This window comes from Microtus pennsylvanicus, chromosome 2 (assembly GCF_037038515.1).
Source record: "Microtus pennsylvanicus isolate mMicPen1 chromosome 2, mMicPen1.hap1, whole genome shotgun sequence".
Classification (NCBI taxonomy): Eukaryota; Metazoa; Chordata; class Mammalia; order Rodentia; family Cricetidae; genus Microtus; species Microtus pennsylvanicus.
In genome coordinates, this window is record NC_134580.1 from 23,004,683 (window position 1) to 23,032,241 (window position 27,559).

At 41.1% G+C, this 27,559-nt stretch overlaps 1 protein-coding gene across 3 annotated transcripts in view; it reads left to right on the forward strand.

Annotated features, from left to right (window-relative positions):
- The window catches only part of Tmem117 (transmembrane protein 117), a 441,165-nt gene that overhangs the window by 99,047 nt on the left and 314,559 nt on the right, over positions 1-27,559 (forward strand). Inside the window, exon 2 of one of the 3 annotated variants that reach the window (XM_075960450.1) lies at positions 13,159-13,199. The exons of the other annotated variants lie outside the window; for them this stretch is intronic. The gene's annotated coding sequence lies outside the window, so the exon portion shown is untranslated. The remainder of the gene's footprint in view (positions 1-13,158; positions 13,200-27,559) is intronic. 3 annotated transcript variants of the gene reach the window in all.

Below are 27,559 nucleotides of genomic sequence, written 5' to 3' on the forward strand. Positions count from 1 at the left end.
TCTTATGTGGTGTGTATGTTATGTGTGTATGGTGTATATAGTGTGTATGTATATGTGCAGTATACATATGTCTGTGTTCATATATGTCTGGATGGTGTGAGAAGTCCTTTTGTATATGTGTTGGTTTTATTGCTTAATAAGTAAAGCTGCTTTGGTCCATGCAGTAAGGTGGAAATTCCAAACAGATAGGAGAGAAAAGAAGGCAGAGTAAGACAGAAGCCATGTAGCCACTGCAGGAGACAGACACCTGATGGAACCTTACTGGCAGGCCACAACCATGTGCAATACACAGATTAATAAAAATGGGTTAATTTAGGATATAAAATTTAGCCAAAATATCCCTAAGCTATTGACCAAACAGTATTCTAATTAATAGTTTCTGTGTGATTATTTTGGTCTGGGCGGCCAAAAAACAAACAGCCTCTGCCTACATCTGAATGTATATGTGTATTTGTGATGTATATGTTTGTATGGTATGTATGTGGTATGTGTGTATGGTGTGTGTGTGGTATATGTGTATAGTGTATATGGTGTGTGTGTCATCCAGGGTTTACCCTGGCTACCTTCAGTGTTTCTTCACCTTATTTTTGAATAAGGCTCTTTCACTAAACCTAGAACTCACTGGTTTGGTAAGATTAGTTGGCAGTAAGTTTTAGAGATCCTCCTGAGTCCTTCTTCGAGCACTGGGATTACAGTGCACACCACCATGCCCAGCCAGGGGTTCAAACTCAGGTTCTGGTGACACTTTACTTTCTGAGCCACTTTTCCAAACCTCCATATACTGGTTTGTATATTACACTCTTAATATATTACAACATCACAAATCCATGTATTTGCATCATCCACTGTTAGGTGATTTTAATGGTTAATTTTCATTGTCAAGTTGATAAGATCCAAGCTAAATATAGACAGTGCTGTCCTGTGAGCTGAGGTTTTGGACCACATACAAAGGAGAAAATGAGATGAGCACCAGCATCCATTGCTCCATGCTTCCCCACAGTGACCTCAGTGTGGCTGCCTGCCTCGTATCCCCACCATCACCCTTCCCCTGTGATGGTGGACTGCATCTTCTGGAACTGTGCACTGAAACAGACTCTCATCCCTTCTTAAGTTGGTTTCACTTCAACAACCAATATTTGCAGTCAGAATTGTTTCCTGGTAAAAGCATCTTCTTTTTATTAGAGAAGCTGATGTATAAACTTCACTCTGGAATCACCGATGCTAAAGAAGAGGGACTGCAGGAAGATGCTCTCTGCACTTGCAGAGACTTCACAGCTGGACACGTGGATGTCACTGTAAGGCCATCATAGCCCCACAGGCGGTGTCGTAAGGACCGGAACGTCTGCTGGGCTCATACCGAGTGAGTGTAGCTCAGCAGAAAAGAGACACCTAGGAGATTCCATCTTTTTAAACAGTTTCAGTGTCTGGGGAAGGTAGCTTTTATAGTTCACTTCATCATCTGAAAGCATCATTTTATGGTAAGTTTTTGAACATTTAAAGACCTGAACTAGTGAGTAGGTAGGATTTATGTACCTGTTTGGTGACTAGTTCCTAAAATTTCCCTTATTCCGCAGCCCCTTCGAGTTACTCAGTTCTTAATAATCTGTCTGCTGTAGCCTTGCTCCTTATTCTTCCCTGATGGAGCGAGAGCTGTTGGCACCGCTGGTCCTTTGGGGCCTGGCCTCACTAGTTTAAAAAAAATGCAGATTTTGAGTACCACTTTGCACCTGAATCAACTGATGTTGTAAAGATGGAGAACCCCCTCCTCCCCAGTGCCTGTGTGTCCAGGGCTGTCAGAAGCAGGGCATAGAACTGTTTTGACATACCAGACAAAGACTGGTGACAGGTCAAAGAGAAGAAACTTTTTGCAGCCAAGTGTTTTGGGTCACAACTGTACTTGTAGACTAAATGCTTGGATCACTTAGGAATGAGCAAGTTATGCATTATAAGGAGCTGACCAAACTTCTTATCCTTTTCTCTCCAGCCTTCAAATTTTACATACAGTGTGAAGTAACATAAAGCCATTGAAGTCTCTCAGAAGCAAAAATAATAAGTAGGAGACCCTACTTATTTACTTAAAAATAAGGTGCATTAGTTGGGATATATTAGATTGCACCCCAATAACAAACAGCGCCAAAGATTTCATGGCTCATAGAACTGTACTTTTTTCATTGTGAGCCAGTTAGAAGCCCCTCCCCGTGCCCTGCTCACAGTCTTTCTCCCATAGGATCCAGACTGAAATTATAGCTGTCATATGAAGCATCACCAGTTGCTCTTGGGGATGCCAGAGAAATAATTAAATATTCATCCTTAAAGTGACATTCAGCTTTTTGTTTTTTTTTTTCTCTTCAAGACAGGGTTTTTCTGTGTAACAGCTGTGGTTGTCCTGGAACTCACTCTGTAGATCACACTGGCCTCAAACTCACAGAGATCTGCTTGTCTCTGCCTTCCAGTGTTGAGATTAAAGGTGTGCATCACCTCCACCCACCCAGTTGACATCAACACTTAACTCATGACTCAAATGATAATGATTTGGTTCATCAGAATACATAGGGACTGACGGACAATTATAGCAGGGGCCTGAGGTGGGAAGATGCGGAATCATTCCAGAAGCAGGCCCATAGCCAGCAATTGCATGCTTTCTGATAACCTATCTCTTGCGATATAAAAAGTACCTTTAACATCCACCTTCTCACACACAGTGTCGGCCTTCATGGAGGAAATAGGCAGATTAGTCTAAAACCCTCACACCCGTGGTGTGACATAAACTCATGGATACATTTGACATCAAAATCTAATTTTTATTCATCTGTGTATGGCAACTGCATCAGATGGTCATGCAAGACAATAAGCTCTGCCACAAGTGATCAGCAAGGAAGTCTGTCCCATAAAAGTGGGGTGATGAGGCCAGTGTGCACTGGCTCAGGCAGGGCTCTGCATCTACACTACATTCTGATTTGCTGAATGCATTTGTTCCAATTGGTGTTTTCCCGCCATGTTTGTTCTACATACTTTGAATATCAAGCTTAGTTATTAGAAATAGATGAGCCAAGTCAGTAATTCAAGAAGCCTCTGTACAGTGGTCCTTGTAAACAAATGGAAGAAATCCATGTGATAGGTCAGAGAAATTAAAGCATGCCTAACTTCCTTTTCTATGAAAACGAAGTGTGTCATGAACAGGGGAACTGGCCCAATTAGAATAAAAATCCAACTGAGGCTGAACATAGGCATGCTGTCTGGTTACCTTGGCAACTCAGCTCCCTTCCTGTGCTACGGCTGGTTCCGTGTGAGTCAGGAAATAATTGGAGGTAGAGAAACAAGTGTGCCAGTCAGCTCCTACTACTGGGAAAGTTAGGGAGGCATTTGCTGGAGGCGAAGGGTACCGTCATGAAAGAGAGAATGTGAATTTAACAAAAGAAAAAGATGGTGTACTGTCATTTAAACAGTACCCTTCCCGAGGTCTAGTTCTTACAGTACCCGAAGGTGACAAGGACTGCTAAGGGAGGAAAGAAATCAGTAGTTCTATCCAGATACCCACATAGAAGGATGGACATGAGCTGGCCTGTCCAGGGCTCAGGAGCTCCATGGCCCCGCTCCCTAACATCAGTACGAGAGAAATGGGGAAGGAAGGGGCTACTCTATCTTGGCTTTCATATGCACTGAATATAGGTAGGTGGTTGTGACTAATTTTCAGCAAAAACGATTGTAGTAGAGACCATTAGAGCAAGATTCCCAGATGAAATGAACTATTTTAAGTAATAACAACATGATACATTAATAGTAAGAGTGTGTTAACAGGCATAAAACAATGCCACCCCCTATGGCCCAAACACCACATGAACCCTCAGAAATGTCCTTGGTGATTGACAGGGAAGTCATAGGTTAAGAATTAGCTGACCAATTTCATGTCCCTTCTGTGCCTCTCACTCAAGTTTACAAAAATAGAATCAATTCCATTTTGCTTAAGGCAGACCTGCCAGGACCTGCCTCTTTCACCGCAGCTCTCCCATGAGTAGACTCTCACGTAATTGGAGGGTGCACTGGGCAGCGTCTGAGATGGCTTCAGAGCTGATATTTAAGTCCAGCCCTCTACTTCCTTTGCTTTGACTGCAGTTCACTGCTACAGCAGAGACAGACAGAGCTGTGAGACAGCATGCTTAAGCGCGGCTGGCCACAGTCCTGCTGTCTCCCGTTCTCCCTCAGAGCTTTGATGGATGAATAGTGGGTGTTCCAGGGGGAAGACCCCGGGGCAAGCAGCATCCTGCAAAGACATGACTTCCCCCAGCAGTACACATGCGAGCTTAGAAGTGGGCTCCCCCGCCCCACCCCCTGTGAAGCATTGATGTGACTACTGTCTTGGTTGACAGGGTCATTGAAAGTGACTTTAGAGATCCTGGGTCCTGAGGACCCAGGTGGAGTACACTGTCTCCTGGTACAGAGAAACAAGTGGGTGAATGTTTATGGTTTTAAACTGGCATATGATAGTTTTCTAGCGCAAGGAGAAACCTAATATACTGTCTTTAAAAACTTGATTCATTTTTTGAGAACCGGTTTTATTTTGTAGCTCTGGCTGGCCTAGAACTCACTATGTGGACCGGGCATCTGCCTGTCTCTGCCTCCCAGTGTTGGAATTGAAGGTCATACTACCACATCCAGCCCCTAATTTGCTGTCTTTAAAATAGGGTGTTCTGTGTTGTGAGAATTTGAAGAAAGAAGCACCCGTTTAGCATGGTTGGAGAATTTTTTTACAAAGTGGGCAGACGGGTTATCCTCAGCTCCTGCACTAATATTGCTTTCTGCCTGACGTTCCTCTCTCTCTATTCTCCTATGATGCTGGCAGGCAGCTTCAGAACTCTCCTACAGATGTAGATGGATAACGGGCAGAGGCCCAGTGTTTCACAGTGTGCACTGGAGAGCAGCATGACTGACCTTTCCCCTGAGGGATTTCTCAGGGAGTTTGTATTAGCTGGGTCTTCCATTGCTGTGATGAAACACCATGACCAAAGAACAAGTTGAGGAGGAAAGGGTTTACTTGGTTTATGCTTCCACATCACAGTTCATCATCAAAGGAGTCAGGACAGCAACTCATCTGGGAGGAATCTGGAGGCAGGAGCTGATACAGAGGACCACTAACCTGGGGATGGCACCAACCACAATGTGCTGGTCCCTCCCCTACCAATTACTAATTAAGAAAATGCTCTATGGTCTTGCCTAAGCCAGATCTTATGGAGGCATTTTCATAATCGACGTTCCCTCATCTCAGATGACTTTCGTTGTGTCCAGTTGACATAAAACTAGCCATGACAGTTTCCTAGTCTCCTAAACATGCAGAGAAGTTAGTGGCTGACTAACACGTCCAGAGTTAACCAGGATAGCACTTCAGCTGTGCCAGTATGATCTTTATTCTGGGGTTAGAGACAGGCCTAACTATGGGTATGCTTCCCAAGTGGAGCTTGGTCTCCAGGGAGAACATCTCACATAGTTTGCAGCAGGAGAAAATACCAGAAAAAGAGTCTGGCAAATGGCTGTTGTTTTCAGATTCTACCTGTAATGAAGGAAAAAGTGATTGACAGGCAACCTGTTAATTTTTTCTATAGCTATGTAATTTAGATTGGTTGTTTGAAATCTGTTTGTCTTGGATTGGTTTTGAAACTTGAATATTCAGTTTGAAAAATGGCAGAAGGAAGGTTAAGTCCAACCTGATGTCCCTATTATTCTGACGCTGGGTAAGTAATTTACCTCTGCAGATTTTTCTTTTTTAATATGCTCTTTAGCTCAGTACAGTGTCTTAGAGTCGTCAGGTTATAGGCGCCATATACCAGTTTAATTTAGGAATGATGGTGTAATGCTGTTTCAGTTAGGCATGAGGAAGTGTCTGTATCTAAAACCATTTCTGCACTTGGCAGTTTTTACTGCAGCCTGTCCATGGACAAATAATTCTTCCTAAAGTCACTTAATACTTCCTCGTGAGCTTTGTGCGACATACAGATTTATATGTACATCCTTTTAGTGGGAAATGAGTTTGGATTTTACTTAGGGATGTAAGAATTATACTGCAAGCGGAAATATAAAGAGATATAATAAAATCTTCTCAGCTGGTAATGTCGCAGCATTGTGAATCAGAGAAAGTACAACAGAGCCATAGAATTATCTTTTTTTCCCTTGCAGAATGAAGTAGAAAATGCCCTTTAGTTGCTGTCAAGTAAATACAGAAGCAAAGTAGTCTTTGTGAGAGATGTCTGCCATTGTGCAGTGTGTACTTGCCACCTATTTAGAGATTAATTTAAAAATATGACACAACCCACGTATGGAAACCCTCGAACCAGTCACACACAGGAAGTATGGTGTTACTGGCGATGGGGAGAAGTGAGAATTAACTGTTTGGTGGGCGTAAAGCTTCACTTGTGACAGATGATTCAGTTCTAGAGGTCTGTTATATAACATCACCATAACCAATAGCTATACATAGTTAACTTTTTAATTAACTGAATGGGACTTTTGTTAAATATACTTGCAATAAAAATAATTTAATCAACATATTGGGGAGGTTGGCAGTATGACTCAATGGCAGAGCACTTACTCAGCATGTATGAAGCATTGAGCGTGGTCCTCAGCACCGTGCACATACAATACACTCAGAGTATGGGGGCAGGGGTGTCAGTATGGATAATTGGTAACACTGAATGAACATCTTACTTGAACTTAAGCTGTTCCTCTCAAAGGAAATTATATCTAGGCAGGTATCTAACTAACAGATATCAACTTCCAGGGCTTTGGCAGGCAAAAATCAGTAAAGAGGGAGAGTTTGGAGACTCGGGGACCCAGAAGTGAGAAAGTGAATACCCTAGTCACAGAACTAAGAGAAGAGGGGCTTTGAAGATGGCTCAGCGGGCAAGAACACCTGCTTTGCAAGAGTGAAGACCTGAGCTTGACTCCCCAGTATCCAAATAAAAATGATAGACATGAGGAGACAGAGACAGGTGGTTCCTGGGAACTCTCTGGCCAGCCAGCATCACAGATGAGGTTCAGTTCAGGGAGAGATCCTGTCTCAAGGGAACAAGCCAAGTGACAGACCAGGATACTTGATGTCCTCCTCTGGACTCTGAATGCACACGTAGATGCATCCATCAAAAAGGTCATTGGGAGATATTGCCTTTGAGCAAAAATGGCATAAGGGCAGAATAATGAGATAAAACGGGGTCACATGATTTAGAATCCGGTAATTGATGGGAAGGACTTGGACTTTGTTATAATGGAAACAAAGTTCATTGCAGAGTTGGGAGCAGGCATTTCTGTGTTTTTAAAAGAATCACGACCATATGAAGAGTAGGCATGAAATAGGAAGGGAAGGTCGGAGCAGTGCTGCTGACCACAGACCTAAGTAGACACGTTGAAGAGATACTAAGCAGCATGATCAGTGACCCTTTCTGAACCGCATGCATGAAATATAGGTGTGCAGAAAGAATGAATGGCCTTCACGTGTCCAGCCTTCATGCTGGTCTGAGGCATGAAACTAATGGGCGGCAGGAGAGAAATGAGTTCATTTTTGGATTATGGACATTTAGTATTGTTGAGATATTCATGTACTCCCAGTGGTGACTCCATTTTCATCCATAAGCAAAATCAGGGCCAGAAACCTCTTATTAGAACCACGTACATAAAAATACTTGATGGTAAGGTGGAGAATGGATGGTTTAGAAAGGAAGATTAAAGACCTGTTCATGAGGGTCATCAGCCATCCCCGTGGGTATAGGTGGATTTTCACTGCAGCTTGGACCTGCTTTTCCCAGATGACTTGTAATGAAGGCACCTTTTCCATATTTGTTGGACATTTTCTTGACTTCTTAGAAATATCTGTATCTATTCAAAGTCTGTTATGATTCTTCTCTCATTTTTGAGTTCTTTGATTTTTGCCATTGAGTTGAAGGATTTTTTTAAAAAAAACGTATTTGGGTTTTAACCTCTTACAAGATAGATGGTCTGCAGATTGACCCTTCATTTTGTGGGCTGTTTTCTGAAGATGTGGTCCTTTCTGGCGCAGAAGGGGAGCTTGGCTGGGGCAGCCCTACTTATCTACTACTATACTTGCTGTGTGCATCTGTTGTCACCCCCAGGACCGCAGTAGCGTTCCCTCTGTGCTTTCTTCTAGGAATTTCAGGTCTTCAGATTCTGCTGTTCAGTCTGTCTTGTTAAATTTGTGTATTAAATAAGATAAGGTTCCAGCTTACAACATTGTTGAAGGGACTCCTTCCCTTTGTCTCTCAGCATCACTGTTGAAGGTCTGTTGAAGAAATATGTGCCGTTTTCTCCCTCTTTATTTTCTTTTTTTTTTTTAGGTTTGTATTGTTTTACTTAAAATCTGTACTGGGCATTGTAAGATCCCAGGAATCAAGAAAGCTGGACAGATTCTTCCCCTTTTCACATTTCTTTTTTTTTAAATTTATTTATTTATTAAGGATTTCTGCCTCCTCCCCGCCACCGCCTCCCATTTCCCTCCCCCTTGATCCTACTACATGTACTGGCTTTGTGGGAGCCTAGGCAGTTTGGACGCTCACCTTACTAGACCTGGATGGAGGTGGGTGGTCCTTGGACTTCCCACAGGTCAGGGAACCCTAATTGCTCTTCGAGCTGATGAGGGAGGGGGACTTGATCCCTCTTTATTTTCTTGCATTGGTCTGGGTGTCGATTATTATGCTAGGGCCATATTGTTTTAACGACCATGGCTTTGTAAGAAGTTTTGGAATCTGGAGATGTTGTGACTCTAGATTTATATTTTCATTTTGTCTCTCTCTGGTCTCTGTGTCTCTGTCCCCCTCTCTTTCACCCATTCAGAATCCTTTGTGTTCCTGTGTAATTATAGGACTTCTTCCTATTGTTTTTCTTTTTTCTTTTTTTTTTTTTTTGGAGAAATAGCACTGGGATTCTGGCAGGAAGCTCACTCATTCTCTACATCCTTTTTGCAGGAGGGGCATTTTAAACAATATTGACTTATCCCTTATACAAATGTGACAATTGTTAATGTGTCAGTTAGATCAAACTACCGTCTTTCTTTTCAGTAGCTCTGATGTGTCCAGGTGATAACAAGTTCCAAAGCTGCTCCAAGCAGCTAAGACAGCAGACAGCAGCCTGTGTACCCTCAGAAGAGGTGGAGTTTCTGATCATGACCCATCCATCCTTCTGTTCAGTTGAAGCCATATGGGACTCTGCTCTGAGGATGGTGACTGGCAGGAGGGTTTCTCTGATATTCCTGCTCCCATGTTCACCTCAAGTGCAGGAACTTCCTCTCTCTCTCTCTCTCTCTCTCTCTCTCTCTCTCTCTCTCTCTCTCTCTTTCTCTCTCTCTGTGTGAGTGTGTGTTTGTGTGCATGTATGTATGTATGTACTACATACACACATAAAATATATATGTGTCCAACATGCAATATAATCATATATTTATTTATATATAAAACATATACATGTATATGTAATTTAGCTCCCTGATGGCTATGTAGACCATGTCACTAACCAGAAGTGATGGTCATCATTTATTTTTCAAAACTGCTTTCCAGCTACAACGACTGAGAATACGAGGCTTCACAGTGTGGCTCAGTGTGAAGAGCATCTCCAGCTTGGGCTTTTTTTTTTTTTTTTTGCTTTTTGAGACAGGGTTTCTCTGTGTAGCTTTGGAGCCTGTCCTGAAACTCGATCTGTAGACCAGGCTGTCCTCAGACTCACAGAGATCCGCCTGCCTCTGCCTCCCAAGTTCTGGGATTAAAGCTTGCACCACCACCGCCTGCAGTTTGGGCTCCTGAGAAACGTCTGTAGAGTGGTGTGAAAGAGTGACAGGAGTAGGAAACATGTGTGCATTAGACACACGTGGTCCCTAATGTGCTGCTGTCTCAGCCTCGTTCGGCTTCTCTACAGGGTTGCAGGGAGGGCTGTGTCGATTTCCCTCACTTCAGTTTGTGTGCATAATACATAGTAGGTGAACAATGAATATTTTATTTATTGATTTGATTTTTTAAGACAGCTTTTTTGTTTTTACTTATTTTTTTTTTTTTTGTGAATTTGTGTGTAGAGTCTTTGGCTGTCCTGGAACTAGTTCTATAGACCAGGCTGGCCTCAAACTCACAGAGATCCATGGACCTCTGCCTCCTGAGTGCTGGGATTAAAGGTGTGAGTCACCACCACCTAGCTGAGTATTTGTTAATTGAATGGGCTATTGGATTTTATTTTTAAAAGATATACTATTTAGAACCCTCTAAAGCTGTCATTTTGAGAAGCATGGAGCTTAAATCAAATATTTATCATAATTCTAGATTGCTATGAGTGAAGGCCATAGCAAGATAGAAGAAAGTCTTGTGTATGTTGCAGCTGCTTGGTGTCATAGCACTTCTGGTCCACTAAAGGGGCTCCACTACATTAGTTAGACTTGGAGTCCGGATGGCTTATCTTGGCGTGTCTATAGGACAGCTGGGTTTACTAATGACATGCTATTTTTGTTGGTTAGCTTCTCCAGTCAGCCTTCCAAAACTTTTGTTGTTGCTTCTCATCATTTCTACATGAGAAGGAGTTTGAGATGGGAAGAAAATAATAATGCTACATCTTAATTATAAGTGGGTACTATGAGTTGAGGAGCGATGCCTCCTTTTTTTACATTAAAGTATTTCTTATTTCACACAAATACCTTGTTCTCAACAGACTGACGTGCCAGTTGAAGACTTGCCTGGATGGGGTGACTGTTTTTATTTTTCTGTTGCATTAGCTGACTTATTAGGGTGGTACTCATGTGGTCCTAGCAGAGTTCATGCCCTATAGTGCATTGAATAGCTCAGTTAGACTCCTTGGAGCAGTGCAAATAATAATGATAAAAGCTTTTCTGTGCCTATTTTGAACAGACTGAGTGTGGATGGGGCATATTCCCCAAAATGTTTTCCTGTACTTGTTCTGTCCTTTTTTTTTTCATTGTTTTTCTTTTTGTTTTCCTATAACCTCTTATCGTATCCTGGGGAAATAGGATTTTTAAGAAAATAAAATGTGTTGGTGTGATACATTTTCTTTATATCGTTCTTGCTTTTCTCACAAAGGGAAACTACACAAAAAGGAGCAGAGTAGCATTATGTGACTGGAAGAATGGACAGTCCTTGAATCAGATAGGCAGTGATTGCATTGGTTGAGGGTAAGTTCTTCAACAAGGTGGTCTGAGTCCTGCCTCTGCCTGTTAGATGTTTTGTATTAGAGCATATGATTTAGATGTCTACTATTTTCTGTTTATAAATTGAGAAAAGAAATGCCTCTTGGTTTCGTTTGACAAAACTGGAGGGAATGGCTGTGGAAATTCTTATGATCTTTCAAACTCAGTGCTGATGCATTCTTAGTTTTAACCCTATTTAATAGACCAAAGAGTGGTTACGTATTTGGAGTATACAGAGTTGACATGGTTTAAATAAGATCAGTTGTAGTTCTTTTTTCTCCTTTCTGTAGAACAAATAATAAAGAGCCAGAGACAGATACTGGGGTTCAACCTGAAGGTCAGAAAAGCAAAGCAGCTAAGCCACTAGAGAGCTCTTACCTCCATGAAATCTTCCCTGTCTCATCCCTCCTTAAATTCCTCTCTAGTGCTGGGTTTAAAGATGTGTACCACCACCAACTGGACTGTATGACTAACCAGTGTGGCTTTTGGGATTAAAGGCATGTACCACCATCGTCTGGCCTCTATGGCTGACCAGTGTGGCTGTTGGGATTAAAGGCATGTACCACCATCATCTGGCCTCTATGGCTGACCAGTGTGGCTGTTGGGATTAAAGGCATGTACCACCAATGTCTGGCCTCTATGGCTGACCAGTGTGGCTGCTGGGATTAAAAACATGTACCACCATTGTCTAGCCTCTATGACTAACCAGTGTGGCTGTTGGGATTAAAGGCATGTACCATCATCATCTGGCCTCTATAGCTAACTAGTGTGGCTGTTTTGCATTCTGGTCTTTAGGCAAGCTTTATTTATTAAAATACAAATGAAATACCATTACATTTCTCTACTTTTGTCTAAAATTAAAAGGCTATAACTAATGTAAGAAAAACTATATGCAATAAGTACTGTAACTATATACAATATATACAGATAGTAAATACATCAGCATTGTCTAGTCCATTTGCACTTGACAAATTCAGAGACAATACTCCATATCTATCTTATTTTGGTGAGTCCAAAGTCTTGAACCTAATTTGCTTTCTATCATCACTTGCTTTCTGAGTCAGGTAAACAAGGAAAATTATAACTACCTAGTCTTCCAACTCCCTCAGGGACCCAAGAAGGGGATAATATTAACTGAGTCAGCAGGAAGTGCAAACAAGTGACTTCCAAAAAATGTGAGAAATGAAATAAACAGCTGGCTGCCTAGACAGTCTTCCAAAATTCCTTTGCAATGTTGGGGCATCCATCTTTGGCCTACAGGACTAGTATACTTGTCAGACTTTTTCATGAAGCAGGATATCTTGAAGGGCTGTCCTACCTTCTCTTGACAATGTTTGGCAGTCACTCTCTTTTGTGTCTTGCTTGTCCAATCAAGAGAGCATACTCTCAACAATCGAGGCAAGGGCATTTTTTTGACCAGTGGCTTACTTTTGCCACAAAGAAAGTAAACTCCATGTGGAGTTTCTTTGATGCCCACTATCTTCTCTCAAGTAGATTGGTGCTGCCAGGGGCAGACATATCTCATTGTCATAAAAATGAAGAAGCTATGTAATTAAAACATCCTAAATATCATATTCTGCAGATCTCCAAAGTGTTTGAAGATGTCTTGTCTATCTAAATATATCTTTGTTTAACCTTGAAAACTTGCCTAATGTGACTGACTACAAGTTTGATTATAATATGTGATTAACTACTAACCTGCATTTCCTTATTGTCTTAAACAGTTGGTAATAATTTTCAAGGACTAGAAATTTTCAATGCGTTGTTAAATGAGTTGTATAGGTGCAATACTTGAAACAAGAGTAGAAATGTATGTATAGAATGTTATAATAAAATTAATCTCAATAGACAATATTTGCATGCAATATACAAAAGTCCAATCAGATGTATAACATTTAAAATGAGTAGTTGCTTTTTAAAAGTAGATTCATAATCTACCTTTTTATCTTACCACATCTATATTCTCTCTTTTTTCTTTTCAGAGTAGATTCAATCATGCTGTTGGATAATGCTCCTGTTTAATGTAAAGATTTGTCACTCGTATTGGTTTAATAAAATCTGTCACTTGTATTGGTTAGTAGCCAGAAAGGAAGTATAGGTGGGGTGACCAGACTAGGAGGATTCTGGGAAGAGGAAAGACAATGACACAGTCACAAGCCAGAGGCAGAAGAAGCAAGATGAGAATGCCTTACTGCAAAAAAGTAACAAGTCATGTGGCTAAACATAGATAAGAATTATTGGTTAATTTAAGTTGTAGGAACTAGTTAGTAATAAGTCTAAGAAATAGGTCAAACAGTTTATAATTAATATAAGCCTCTGTGTATTTATTTGGGATGGAATGGCTATGTGACCAGCTGGATCAAAAACTTACATCTATACCTTTATTTTTGTCTTTTGTTGAGGTAGGGTCTTGCTGTATAGGTCTAGTTGCCCTAGAACATTGTTTGTAGACCTGAATGGGTTCAAACTTGTGAATCCTCTTACCACATTCTTCCTATCACAGGCTTGTGCCACCATACCTGTAAGGACCTGAGCCCTGTTCAATGGCTTATACTTTTTGGTAGCATGTGTGGCTGTTGTAGCACGAGCTGTCATAGCAGCTCAGGTAATTTGAGCTTCTTGGGTGGATTTCCAAGATGGGAAATTCTCACTGGGAAATAATGGACCTCTTTAGATGCCTGTAGCTTAAAGGGAAGAGTAGGAAAGCTCTCTGAATACTCCTGAATCAAGATTACACCAACTTTCATCAGTGTAATGTTGATCACTTTACAACTTTTGCAGGAGTGATATTTGCCTGAACAGGGAGCCCTTTCAGAAGCTAAACTTATGATTTTTCATATTTCCTTCAGCTTAATTCTATTAAAAACAAGAAGTCTTTGACTTGTGTATTATAGTGGGTTTAGCTTTTTACAGTCCTACTTTAGAGAGAGATAGAATAGATTAAATTGAACAACATAACTTTCTAGCCCTCAATAACTTAACTTTAAGTCAAGTTGGAAATTTGGAAGGAGATGGGTTTCTGCCTTTGTCGGGCTCTTGGAAGATATGTAGGCCACTTTACTTGTTTTCCCGTCCAGCACAGAGGGTAGCCCTGGCTGGCCTCATTGTCCTTTCAAGCTCTATAATGCCTAGAGAAACTCAGTGTACACCTTGAATGCTACCCCAATATTAGACACCTTTAGTAAACATCATCACTTAAAATCTGATTCTATTAGGAAAACTTTTACTTTATAAGAGAATATTAATACTGGTTGTTTAAAATTAAGGAAGGTCTAATTGGGAATTACCTTTTGAAAAGTATGTTTTGTATAGCTCTTGCTTTATTTTTGATTTTTTATTTCTTAAGCATATTTTAAAGAGTGTTGAGGGTAAATATACTTTAGATTGACTGGCAGCTGATATGGGAAGAATACCCATATGTGTGTGTGTGTGTGTATGTGTGTGTGTGTGTGTGTGTGTGTGTGTATGTGTGTGTGTGTGTATGTGTGTGTGTGTGTGTGTGTGTGTTTGTGTGTGTGCATGTGTGTGTACATATGTATATATTCTTATATCCCTTTAACCTCATATGTAACAACTAAGATAGACAAAAATCCGTACTCTGACCATCTATCTTACCATGCTCCACATGGAAATATTTTTCTACTCAAGTTCTCAAGTTATCATGCATTTACTAGGGGCCTTCTTGATTTTGTTACAACATAAGACTAACTAAAAAGAAAACAAGGTAGACAATCGTGTTTCCTAGTTTACACCGTAAATCTACTGCTGTCTGCAAACAGGACATAATGATACCAACAGCTTCCTACGGTTGCTTATGAAGAAGGAAGGCACAGTCTAAAGCCTAGGAAATGGATATCAACCTGCCCCAATCACTATCACTGCCATTCAGCATCTGCCTGCCAATAGTAAACAGCAAACAGATTAGATGCTGACTCCCTGTTGTGTCACAAAGCTTTCCCTGGGAAGACATACCATATACATCTGCTCCCCCCAGATAGAAAACCCACCGCAGACCAAAGTGTTCAGTTGGAGCCTCCTGTTCACCCTTGCACAACTGGAAATCCCTGTCTGTCCTGCTTCCCCAGCCCAACCACACTAAAAACTCTGAAGAAAGGAATGGCACCCAGAGCTCAGTTCCACATTTCCGGCAGCCCTTGAGACCCACCTTCCTGACATGCCCAGCTTACCCAAGTGCCTTTGATCATCCCTGGGGACAGGCCCAGCTCCAGGCTGGCACATCATCACCCCTTGCCTAAAACCTATAAAACCTCCTTGCCTTAGCTCAGGGGTGCGACTTCTCTGGCCTTGCTCTCTGAGATCAGTGAACCCACCTGGGAGTTGCTTGGTTCTCAATGAGTCTGTTATGTTTGTCATTTGACTTGATTAGGCTTACTTATTATTTGGGAAAAAACATATCACAAAGTACTAGCAAAGTATAACTTGGTGAACCAGTGAGTTTTCCTGGGGTTACTTACAGGAATATGGCTGATGACTTACTGGCAGGAGCAGAAATGACTCAAAGACAGCTGCATCACCAAAGCCGACTCCAGCATGAGTGACAGCTCACAAAGCTAGAAACCTGCACAGCCTGCAGGGACCTCAGTAGGTTGGAGAGGGTCCTTTCCAAGGGACTCTGGTCTAAACCTCTTGCAGGCAACTCACCTGGTTTTGGTTTCTTTTAGGCATTTGGTCTCAAGAGTCTCCTTTACAGCTTAGCTTGTCTGAGTCTTAGGAGCTCAGGTCCTCCTGAGACTCTGCTTTGTAGCTCAGCTTGGTCAGCTTTATTTCCTCAGGTTCTATTATTTACTCTGGCCGTGAGGGGGGCTAGTGAATCTGGTCAGGTTCAGGAACTTCCTGAAGCTGTTTTGGGCTGTTACCTTCCTGCTTAAGGATCTTCCTGCAGGATGGAATATTTCAATCCTTGGAGGAAAGCTTTACACAGTACTCACAGATGTTTGCCTTAGGCAACCACCTGTCTGCCTTAGGCACAGCTTCCGGTGTCCTTCTTTTCTTGATATCCTGGCTTTCTCCTTAAACGACTGCCGTGAAATTGTAACTGGGCTATGCCTTTAGTGGCATTGTTCCTTTTATTATTCTTGAAACCCCATAGTTATCTTTCATTGTATGAAGCGGTATTGTCAGGAAGACAAATTATACTTGCTGGAGGAAAACAATAAAATGAATTCTTTGTGTCCTCTATGTGTTATTTGTACTGGCTTTGAGGTCAGACATGCTTTGCTTTAAATACGGCCTCTGCTACTTCTCCAGTTGTTCTGTCTTGAGCTGTAATAATGCTGGAGATACTTACCAAGACATTATTATTTTCTAGGTATTGATTTATGTGTATCATATGGTTTATATGTATCATGCTATTGAATGCTCCTGAGTCTCAGAAAGATACACTAGCCACTAACAGAAGTCAAGCAGGTTGCCACCAGCCACATGGCTATATCCTGTGAGGCAGCTTCAGCATTTAAAGTCAGGCTTTCTGGATCCACATAAATCAGCTGGCTTAACCATGTGAACTTTCCCAGCTATCAAGTAAAAACAAAACATCAACCTTGTAGGATTAGTTTAGTGATTAGGAAATGCTGAAAATATATTGCTTTTAATTGAAATTCTATCTTTAAGATTGGGAAGCGCTCACTTGGTAAGGTGCTTGCCTAACATGCAGGTGTTTATGTTATGATTCATAACTGTAAAAAAATTACAGTAACAAGGTAGCAACAAAAACAATTTTATGGTTGGGGTCATTACAGCATGAGGGACTATATTAAAAGATCACAGCATTAGGAAGGCTGAGAAGCACTGTGTTAGAGTCTGGAACATTTGATTCTTTGGATTTTCAGATTAGGAATCTTCAAGCAGTCTAAGTTTGATCTCCAACAGCAGTTGTTTGAATAAAGCTTTGTAGTTATAACAAACTAAAGGCTGATTGGAAATTACCAACACAGTATGAGAAGTATATAATCATAAATAGAATTGTTTTCTAAAATAATGAAATCCATATTACTCTACAACTGGACTATCTCTAGTGTGTGTGTGTCTGGGGGGGTGTATATGAGTGTGGAGGCCAGAAGTTGATTGGCCAGCATTAGGTGCTGGGGATCTGAACTCAGGCACTCAGGCACCAAAGAATTTACCCATGGTGATCCCCCCAGGTCCACGAATCTACTGTTCTCTGATGAGAACTCAGTTTGCATTCCCCATTGGCCACAGTCATCTGCTTACAGCTGGGCACCCCTTTGTGCTGTTAGTCTTTCCTGACCATTTTATTGTAGGAACTGCTAACTCTTGGGGCTTTAGACTGGGGATTTTCACTATCTCCAAATGCTCAGTGAACTGTCATGTATAATTGGGAGTGGATTTGATCTGTGTGGTGCCAGAGGGTAAAAGAAAAATGATGAATGGGTCATCACAAATAAAAGTTCTGGGTTTCTTATGAGCAAGGCCGTCTTGCCGGGTAGAGCATTCTTAAGCTAAGTCTCTTGTTTTGTTGGTGTGGTGACAAGTTCATTGCCAGTAGAAGTTGTTTTCAAGGAATTGTTGGATTGACCCCCGTCAGGGAGAGCATAGGCAAGATTTTGCTTTGACTAAGTCTAAGGACCTTGACTGTCTCTTCTAAGCCTAAAATTGCTTATTATGGAAGAAAAGAGACACCAGCATTTGCAGTTGAGCAAATCATTTCCTCATAAAGCTAAGAGGAAAATATTTCTACTGTTTAAACCACCTTTACAAAAGATTTAAAATTTTATTTTTACCAGTAAGTACTCTTTTATTTTTTTTATATTTATTTATTTATTATATATACAATAGTCTGTCTGTGTATATGTCTGCAGCCCAGAAGAGGGCACCAGACTTCAATACAGATGGTTGTGAGTCACCATGTGGTTGCCGGGAATTGAACTCAGGACCTTTGGAAGAGCAGGCAATGCTCTTAACCATCTCTCCAGCCCCCTCTTTTATTTTTATCTAGGAATAGAAATAGGAGTTTGCTATTTTAGAAAGAGGTTACAAGTGTCCAGGAGCCCAGATATCTGGGTAAGCTTAATTTTCCTGAGGAAATATGGTGGATAAGCCATAGGGTAAGGATGTCATTGACTTGGGACTATGCAGTAAGTATCAAAGGGATCAAATATTTTTTCCAAATATTTTTCAAGTCTTTAACAGTTGAGTCCCAGAAAAAAAAAACAGCAGAAAACATGGAAGCTCTTGGTATTGAGATTGGTGGTTGCTCTTGTTTGTGTATGAAATGTTCCTTAGAGAATGCTTAATCCTTACTTATTGCTTGACCTCCAATTTCTCACGCTGTCGTGAAGTTGGTGGAATCTTTCAGAAATGGGGCCCAGGCGGCAGAAGCAGGTGTCCTTTTGGTGACTATATCTACTTCTAGTTCTGGGCATGCGCTCAGGGTTTCCTGTCTGTTTCTCTGAAGACATTCACTACCATCTGAAGGAGGTGCTTCCAACACTAGCGTCCTCACCCCATAACAGACTAAAATTTCTCTGAAATGTGACCCAAAATAACCATTCCCCCATTATGTGATTTCTGTTGGATACTGTGTCACAATGACAAAAGCAGCTAGTATGTATCACAGGACAAGAAAGAGAAGAATCCTTCCTTCTCTACTTATCTCCCAGGAAACACTGCAACTGAGCAGTCTGAAGCTTGCATATTCTGGAATAAAAAATGATTCTTTTAAAAAGAAAACAAAAATCTCTTCTTGGTATGAGCTAAAGTGCAGATGTTAAGATTCCATTTGAAAGACTCTTCTAGAAATGGATTAATTGAATAAATCATATTTAAAGAGCAGATTTACTATCAGCTTTGAAAAAAAATTTATTACTAGTTTTTCTGGATACTTTGTAAAAACTGATGATAATGAATTATTTTTAAAATACGGGTCATATGAAGACACTTCCTGGAAAGTCTGGACACACGTAAGCAATCTGAGTAAAACTAAATGTGATCTGAAACAAATAATGCAGTTACAAGTCTGGGGACTTCGCTGGAACTGTATTCAAGGTATGTTGCAATGTCTTAAATTAGAAGAACAGTGGCTAGAAAAAGAGTTTGTGAGTTCCTGGCAGGAGCCATCTTTGCTTATAGTTGACTGGAAACCAATGTGTAGCCTGAGCTGGAGCAGCAGATGCACCCTCTGCAGAGGTGGACTCTCTGGGCACTGATGTCAGTAATCTCTCGCGAGTTCCAGTCACTGAAATAGCCATATAAGAAGCCATCTCACAAGGTATCCAACAGAAATCACATAATGGGGAAACGGATATTTTGGGTCACATTTCAGAGAGATTTTAGTCTGTTATGGCATGGGGAGCCATCTCACTATTTAGGTTGTAAAAACAAAGCAGTTTTATTGGCCCATGTGTCTCCGGATCAGCCACAGACTCTAAGGAAAGGGATAAAGTGGGGTCTCGGAAATAGAGAAGTAGACTCTTCACCCATCTGGCATAGTTTTCTGTAGTTTTTTGGGGGGGCATGCGGATCTTGATTTTGGTTGATAGAATGTGGAATAGAGTGGTGTGGTAGGAAGAAACTAGGATGTGTTGAGAGAGTGCCTAGAATTTTATGACTTAGCTCATGACTTGGTAAGCTGGGAGTGGAAACACTGAGATGCAGGGGCATGATAACTCATCTAAGGTCACAGCAAGCAATTCACACTCCAGCGTGTGGATCCCAGGAAGTACAAGCAAACTGGCCGAAAGAATAACAAGCCTCAGAAATGATTCATTTTAGGGAGAAATATTGTTCCATAAACTGAATTTGATCTGTATGTTAGATTATGATGCATCGTACAATTATTGTCTTTTTTCTTGAATCAAAGATGTTTTATTACCCTGCATGGCCTCACATGACCATGAAAAAGAAGAGTACTCAGAATCAAGGACCCCCAAAATACATCAGAATGTTGCCAATCTGGATTATCTGAAGGGTACACACACAGTGCTGTGTTCACTGGTAGGGCTTTTGATCAGGTGATGAGTGCAAAATCTTTTCTACATATTAAGCCTCTTTTTCATGAGCATGTGCTAACATCTGAAACTTAAGGCTAATCATGATCCAAGGGGACCTGAATTCTTGGCTAGAAATTAGAACAACCATTTGTCTAATTTTAGAGATGTATAGAGTACTGGAGGTGAAGAAATAGTTTGGGTGTAACGCCCTGTATTTCAATCCAAGGATTTGCCACTCAGATGTTGTGTCTGAGGTAAGAACCAAACACTGTCACGATCTGGTACTATTTCTTTGTTGATCTCTTTTGCTTCTATCCTGCAAAGTGGAGTTGTTCTTATAAGATCAGCTCACATCTTGAAATGTCTTCTGTTAGTTGCAGGATGAAACTGTTTCCTTACACGTGGGAGGAGACACCCTCTGAAGGTGTCAGGGAAACAGGCACATTTTCAGTGATGGTGTCTTCAAACCGGGCTTTATCTGGAACTTCGCCCTTTGAGTTTTTTTTTTTTTTTTTAGTAATACCTAGCTAACATTAATTAAAAACCACAAATTAACAAACTGGAAATCCTTTGATAGAAAACAATTGGAGGAAATTTCCATACATGGATGCAAATCTCTGCTTGTGGAGAAGTTTTATTTTTTAATTAACATATAATTACTCTGTTTCTGCCCTTTCATTTCGCTCACAACCCTGCAATGTTCCCTGCTCTTGTCCTCTCTTGCTTTTATGGTCTCTTTTCTTTAATTGTTATTGTTGCATCTATCTATCTATCTATCTATCTATCTATCTATCTATCTATCTATCTATCTATCTATCTATCTATCTATCTATCTATCTATCCAGTCTGTTGAGTGTGTTTAGTGTTGCTTGTATATGTATATATATAGTTTTAAGGTTGACTACTTGGGTAATTAGCTTAGGAGTCCTTTCCCAGGGAAGTCTATTTCTCCCACTCCCGTCATTCTTTAGTTGCCTACAGTTCTTTGTCCAGTGCTGGGGCACGGTGAGATTTCCTGCTTCCATGTTCGCATCCCTACTAGTGCCATCCTTACTTTGGTCATGTTTAGGCAGCCATATTGTTGAGATATCAGCAGCGAAGCTTCCCTTCATTTCTAGGTGATACAGTCTCACAGCAGTTCCCCTTGCTCTTATAAGCTTTCCAAGATTTAACATCGTCCAAGTTGTTCCTTGAGCCTTGTGTGCAGGAGTTGTGTAGTAGACGTATCCATTTTGGCTAGATACCCCAGAGTTTTCTCTGCATTTTGTGATTTCCTGTGGTGGTTTCCATCTGCTGCAAAGAGTCAAGAGCTGTGAGCTCCACTCACCTGTGCATATAAGATTGCAATGAGGAACTGTGCTGACTTAGTACCGTGTCAGTAGCTAAGTTATTTTCTAAGATTCAGGGCCTCACCCACCATGGGTTTGTTCCCGGTACCAGGCGTGATTTCCCTCCTGCTGAGTGGATGTTAGGTCCAATTAGACATCTGTTGGCTTTATCTTCAATATCTAAGTGTTACTATCACACCTTTAGGGTTATCTTGCCATTCTGGTCCTTGTGTGATGGAGGAAGGTCATTGGTTAATTATAATAAAGAAGCTGCTTGGGCTCATAGCTTAGAACATAGGTGGGTGGAGTAAACAGAACAGAATGCTGGGAGGAAGAGGAATTGAGGTAAAACGCCTCAGACAGAGACGCCATGCTCCGCTCTCCCGGGCAGATGCGATTCAGCTCTGACCCAGGATGGAAGTAGGCTAGAATCTTCCCGGTAAGCGCACCTTGGGGTGCAACATAAATGATTAGAAATGGGCTAAATTAATATGTGAGAATTAGCCTAGAAGAGGCTAGATAGAAATGGGCCAAGCAGTGTTTAAATGAATACAGTTTGTGTGTTGTTATTTCGGGCATAAGCTAGCAGGCAGCCGGGGTGCTGGGGATGCAGCCCCGCCGCTCTTATTACTACACTTGTGGTTCATATGTGTCACAGCCATGTAGGACTACCGGCTGTCCCCTCCCTAGGAAGCTTGCTTAGTGCCTCCTGGTAACGTAAAAGCTAGTCATGAGGGAGGAGGCTTTCTGGTTCTCTGAGTCCTGTATCTGGAGTGCATGGTGTCTTCAGCAATAGAGCCTTACCTTCATCCTCTGGGAGACTGCCAAGGGCAACAGCAATACCCTATAATGTCTTAAAGTCGCTGGGCCCACCTTGACCAAAAACTTGAAAGGAGTTTTTTCTTGCTTGGTATTAGGGTTTTTGTGAGGTAGTCTATAGCTCTTGTGGGGAGCATTGTTAACCCAAGGGACATAACTTCATTTGAACTATATATGTATGCACACACATATTATTCATAATTTTAGGTAAATAAACAACAGTATGATTCCTTCTTGTCAGACTTTCTTTGAACCACCAGCCCTCAAATAATGACCTGGAGACTTATTATTAATTTTGAAAGCTTGACCTAGCTTAGACTCTTCCCCAACTAGCTCTTATAACTTAATTAACCCATATTTTTAAAAATTTACGTTCTGCACATGGCCCAGTTACCTCTTCTTAGTACAAGATATCCAACTTGCTACCAAGCTGCTAGGCACAGGTGAAACTCCCAACCTAGAGTCCTCTGTCCAGTTTTCTTCTCTCTGCCTGGAAGTCCTGTCTATTCTCTCTTGCCTAGATGTTGGCTATTCTACTCTTTATTAACCCAATCAGAAGGTGTTTTAGACAGAGACTCATTTTTACAGTGTAAACAAACATTCTGCCACACTTATGGCTTGTCTTTTCAAAGCCTGTAGTGTTATTTATCCCTTCTCCCTCTCTCCTGCTGTGTTCCTCTCCTTTCCCCTCCCAGCTAAAGCCCCTCTCTGTTTTTCCTACACTCCCTTTCCTATCACATTCTTTTTTCCTTCCTAGTGCTCCTAACCCACATGGTTTTCATTTCCTTGTTTCCATGGTTACTTCAGGTTCTATGTTCACCTCTGAATATTTGGAGCTAGGTAGTGTTTCATTTTTAAAGTAGTGTGAAATATAATTATGGCCTTATTTTTTTGATGGGTTTTACTCTCAGGTGTTTTATGTGTGTGATATTATTACATGGAAAGAATTGTCAATAGTTGGTGTTGATAAAAACAATTAAGGTGTTGGTAAGTAAATGCTAACAGCTGAAAGTGAAATATCTCAAATACCTAAAATTCCCAAACATGCCAAGATGAGCTGAGGTTGGGACCCACCAGGATTCATGATGTGACTCTTAGCTGTGCTTCTGACTGCATCTAACTGGCTTCTGCTGGGAAGACAAAGGTTCATCCCATGGGACTTTTCGGGTGGAAAGTGATATAGTTTGCTGGTTGGTCCAATAATATTACATGACTATAATTAATTCAAGTTTACAATTCTGTACCACCTAAATTTTCAGGTCATTGTCTTACTTCATATCTTGAATTACTTCTGGGTCACAGATTTTATTAGAAAGGATGGAAAGCTAAATGAATTAATTATGTCTTCCTAGTGGACTCTGAGATGGAGCACAGCAAGAAATGTGGATTTGGTTAATGAGACAATTGCCATAAATTATTTCGCTTACAGCGTCTTAATAAAAATATTCATATACTTTAATTATTTAGATGTTTTGTTTAATGCTGGTGTGTTGAAATGTTAAAGATTAAAAGCCCTTAAAAGCTCCTGCCTGTGATCCGAGTATGCCGTAGACCAAGGCAGGAGGTAGATGTGAGTTCCAAAGCATTCTGAGCTACATAGTGAGTCCCTTCTAGCCTGGATCACAGAGTGAGTCCCTATCTCAAATCAAACTAACAAATGAACAACAACAATAATAATTCACAAATAAAAAGCAACATTTGGGACTGGAGAGGTGGCTCAGTGGTTAAGACAGCTCTGTGCTGCTGACTTCTGTTCTTACGGAGGACCTGAGTTTTCTTCCAGGAACCCATGTCACAGAACTCCCAATTTCCTCTGCCTCCAGCTCTGGCTTCCATCAACACCTGTACTCAAGTGTACATAGTCATACACAGACAGAAATACCTACAAAAAAATTGAACAAATCTTCAAAGAAAGCAACATTGGGTCACTCTAGAAATCTTAGAAACCTCATTAAAGCACACAAGAAAGTGATCCTTATAATTAGTATATTTATTTGGGGTATAAATGCACATAAGATTTTTTCTCTCCCCTCTACCACTCTCCCATTTAGCGCCATGTGTTCTGTCTACAATCAGAGGCAGAAGGTTCCTTTCCTTTGGCATTCTGAGGATGTCGCTCTACCAATGTTGTCCGTAGCTGCCGCCCTTTGAGGTCTTTGCTGCATCGTAGATAAGGACTTTCTCTGTATTGCTGCCTCTAATATCTCCGAGTTGGAAGCTGTACCTTCTACAATGATGTCACTGCGTGTAGTTTACCATCAACTCGCTGTGCTTAGATTTTTCTTTTTTGAAGTCCTGACTGTTAGAATTACGGTTAGGGCTTTTGGGGATTTCTCAACCATTAGATTTTGCCTCTCTTTACTCTCTAACATCTTTCAGGAATTTCAGTGTGGCAGAAGCTGGGCTGGCTATCTCATTTTTTCTTTATCCCCAGTCACCATTTTTTTTTCTGCTTTTGTTCTGTGTTGCATGCAGTCTGCAGGTATCTCCCGACTCATTAGTTCTGTTGTTAGAATTCCCAGCTGAGAGTCTACCATTACCATACCAACTGACTCTCACATGTTGGAATATATTCTACATCCAGAGTTTCTTTCCTTTACAGACCAGTCTTTTCCCTTCCACGCTATAATGTTTGAATTGATCCCTATTCTTCAAGTTACAGCACTGAAGGCCTGATCCCAGTATTTCAGAGAGTGACTGCATTTGTAGATAAGGCATTTGCAGATGATTGGGTCCTAAGGATACATCCGACGACCTTATATGGGAACATTAAGATAGTAGACATGAGCACACAAAAGACTTGGCTGTGTGGACACACAGCAGAGAGGTGGCCATGAGCCAGCCAAGGAGTAAGACCTCTGAGGAAACCACGGACTTGCAGTTGCAGAACTGTGAAGAAATAGTCTTCTGTAGGTCAGGGATCCGCGTCTGATTCCTGGACAGGCTTAGCACTCCTCTGTGTGTATCAGGGCAGATTTTCTTCAGTGTGCTTTCCTACTCATTTTTAATCTCTCTGTGTTCAACATATTTTAGTGTATTTATTTATTTTTTTCTTCGGTGTATTTATTTATTTTTCTTCGTTGCTCTCATGCCCCAGGGACATTTGCATTGCCTGTGTATTTGTATATTTCCTTGTGCGTTAGTGTCCTGGGAGGCTTTTAGCCAGTGGGTTTCTTGGGAGTTTTCTATGCCCTAGATAAATTTGAGATTAATAATCCAATGTATGTAGATCATGAGTAGTACATTGACTCATGTAATTTCAGGTTCTGGGGAGGGTTTCTGTGCTCACGGTCTAGAAGCTTTCTTTCTTTATTTTATGAACATGAGATGCCCTTCGGTATTCAGTTTTTCAAAGTAGAAATGAGTGTGGCAGCCAATGTGCTGTGATGGTCCAGTGTTGCTCACTGCTGAACTCCATGGGATCTGCAGCTTGATTCTTTGCTGCTCTGCTGGAGCATTGAAAAATTGATATTCATTCTAAATTTGTCAAAAAAGCATATAACTGGTGGTAGATATATTGTTTTTACCTCTGTTTAATACCTACAGTTAGTCACAGAAAACCGCCAATTTCAGATTGGCAGAATATCATTAGCATGGTCTAATTTTACAGCAACTAAAATTATATACTTCTTTTGGGTTGAAAAGCCTGGAGAATCCTGAAGTGAGTCTTAGGAAAGATGTTGGTGATTGTGGAAAGCATAAAACAGGGAATATTTTAATAGAAAGGCTTCAGTTAATTTTCTTGTTTGCTGAGGATATGGATCTGAGGGGGAAATATTTACCTCACAGTCACAAGGCCCAGGAATCAGCCCCCAACACCACAGAAAACCAAGCAAAATGCTAGAAAAATATCCCCCCAAAACAAGATGCCTAGTGTCTGGAGGCCTCTGGCAAGGGCTGTGCCTGGAAACGTCCCTAAAGCATGAGTATGTGTGCTGTGTTGCTGAATTCTATTTTTGAAACTGTAGTTCACATGGGAGAATATGAATTGGAAAGTTTAGCTCATGTAAATACATGACACACCCTCAAAACATTTTAATGACTGAAATTTGGCAGTGTTCATGTATGATTATGTTTATGTGGTAGTGTTTCAGTGTGGTTTCCTTCCCCTCGAAGTTGTTGTTAAATTGCTGGAAATTAGGATGAAAACATTTAGACTCAAAGAAATGCCGATCTTCGCGCACTGGAAAATTCCAGAAGAAAAATTCACCTAAATATTGAATAGTGGTTACCAATTGGGATTTCGTGGGAATGAGCCATGGAGGGTCAATGAGAGTTTTGCCTGAATCAGAGATGCCATCTTTCAAAACTTTGATAGGTGTGTATTTAAATGTTTGTTTAATATACTAGAAAAAGAGAAATCACTGCTTCTTAATTGTAAGCATTTTTTTTCTTATAGTTTCTCAGTCAGAGATAGACTGCCACCACAATTCCATTCCTGTTGGTAGTGACTGTGAGGGACGGTGACCAGGTGACTCTGAGGCCAGCAACACACATTCTTTAAAACTACCAATTCCCAGTATGTGAAAGTTTGTTTCCCTTGGGCAGGAGAGAGGGAGGATGATGTCATGTGAGGCGTTTGCTGACCCATCTTGAATGCCCACAGAGTCTGGGGCACTTCTCCTGTTACGGGGTCTCAGTGGGATTCCGTCCCCTTGGGCAGGTGCTGATGGTGCTCATTAATTCTTAGGCATTGTGCGCATTCAGCATCTCTCAGGGGAGGCAGGCTCATGGGCGATTCTGCTAGCTTGCTTTTAGATGACTCGTCCGTATCTGAAATTTCATTTTAGTTTCACAGATGTAGGAGTTCTAGTTTTTGTTTGGCCGTGCTTCCTTTCCCTTTTCGAAGGCAGGCTGATACCTAGGAGAGAAGCTTAGCTTTGGCATCTGAGCAATAACGTGCAAAAGTCCAATCAATCAGACAGCCACTCTGCATTTGATCATACTTATATTTATGGGTGAATTTCCCTTCTGGTGTGGGGTTCTTATCTGTTTAAGCCAGCTAGAATATCAAAGTTCTTATTAGGCCCTTCTGGCTCCATAGGGTGGCTCCTTCCATCATCCCATTATGATGATGATGTTACTACATTAAGTCCCACACTCACACAGAAGTCTGGATTAACTGACCTTCACCATTGATCAAAGGTCTTAAAATCAACCGTAACTTCCCATCACCTAAAGACATAGAATTTAATTCTGTGCCACTTCTGCCTATATTAGAATAAGATAATTACATTATATATGAGTTCTCACGCTGTATTTTAGCG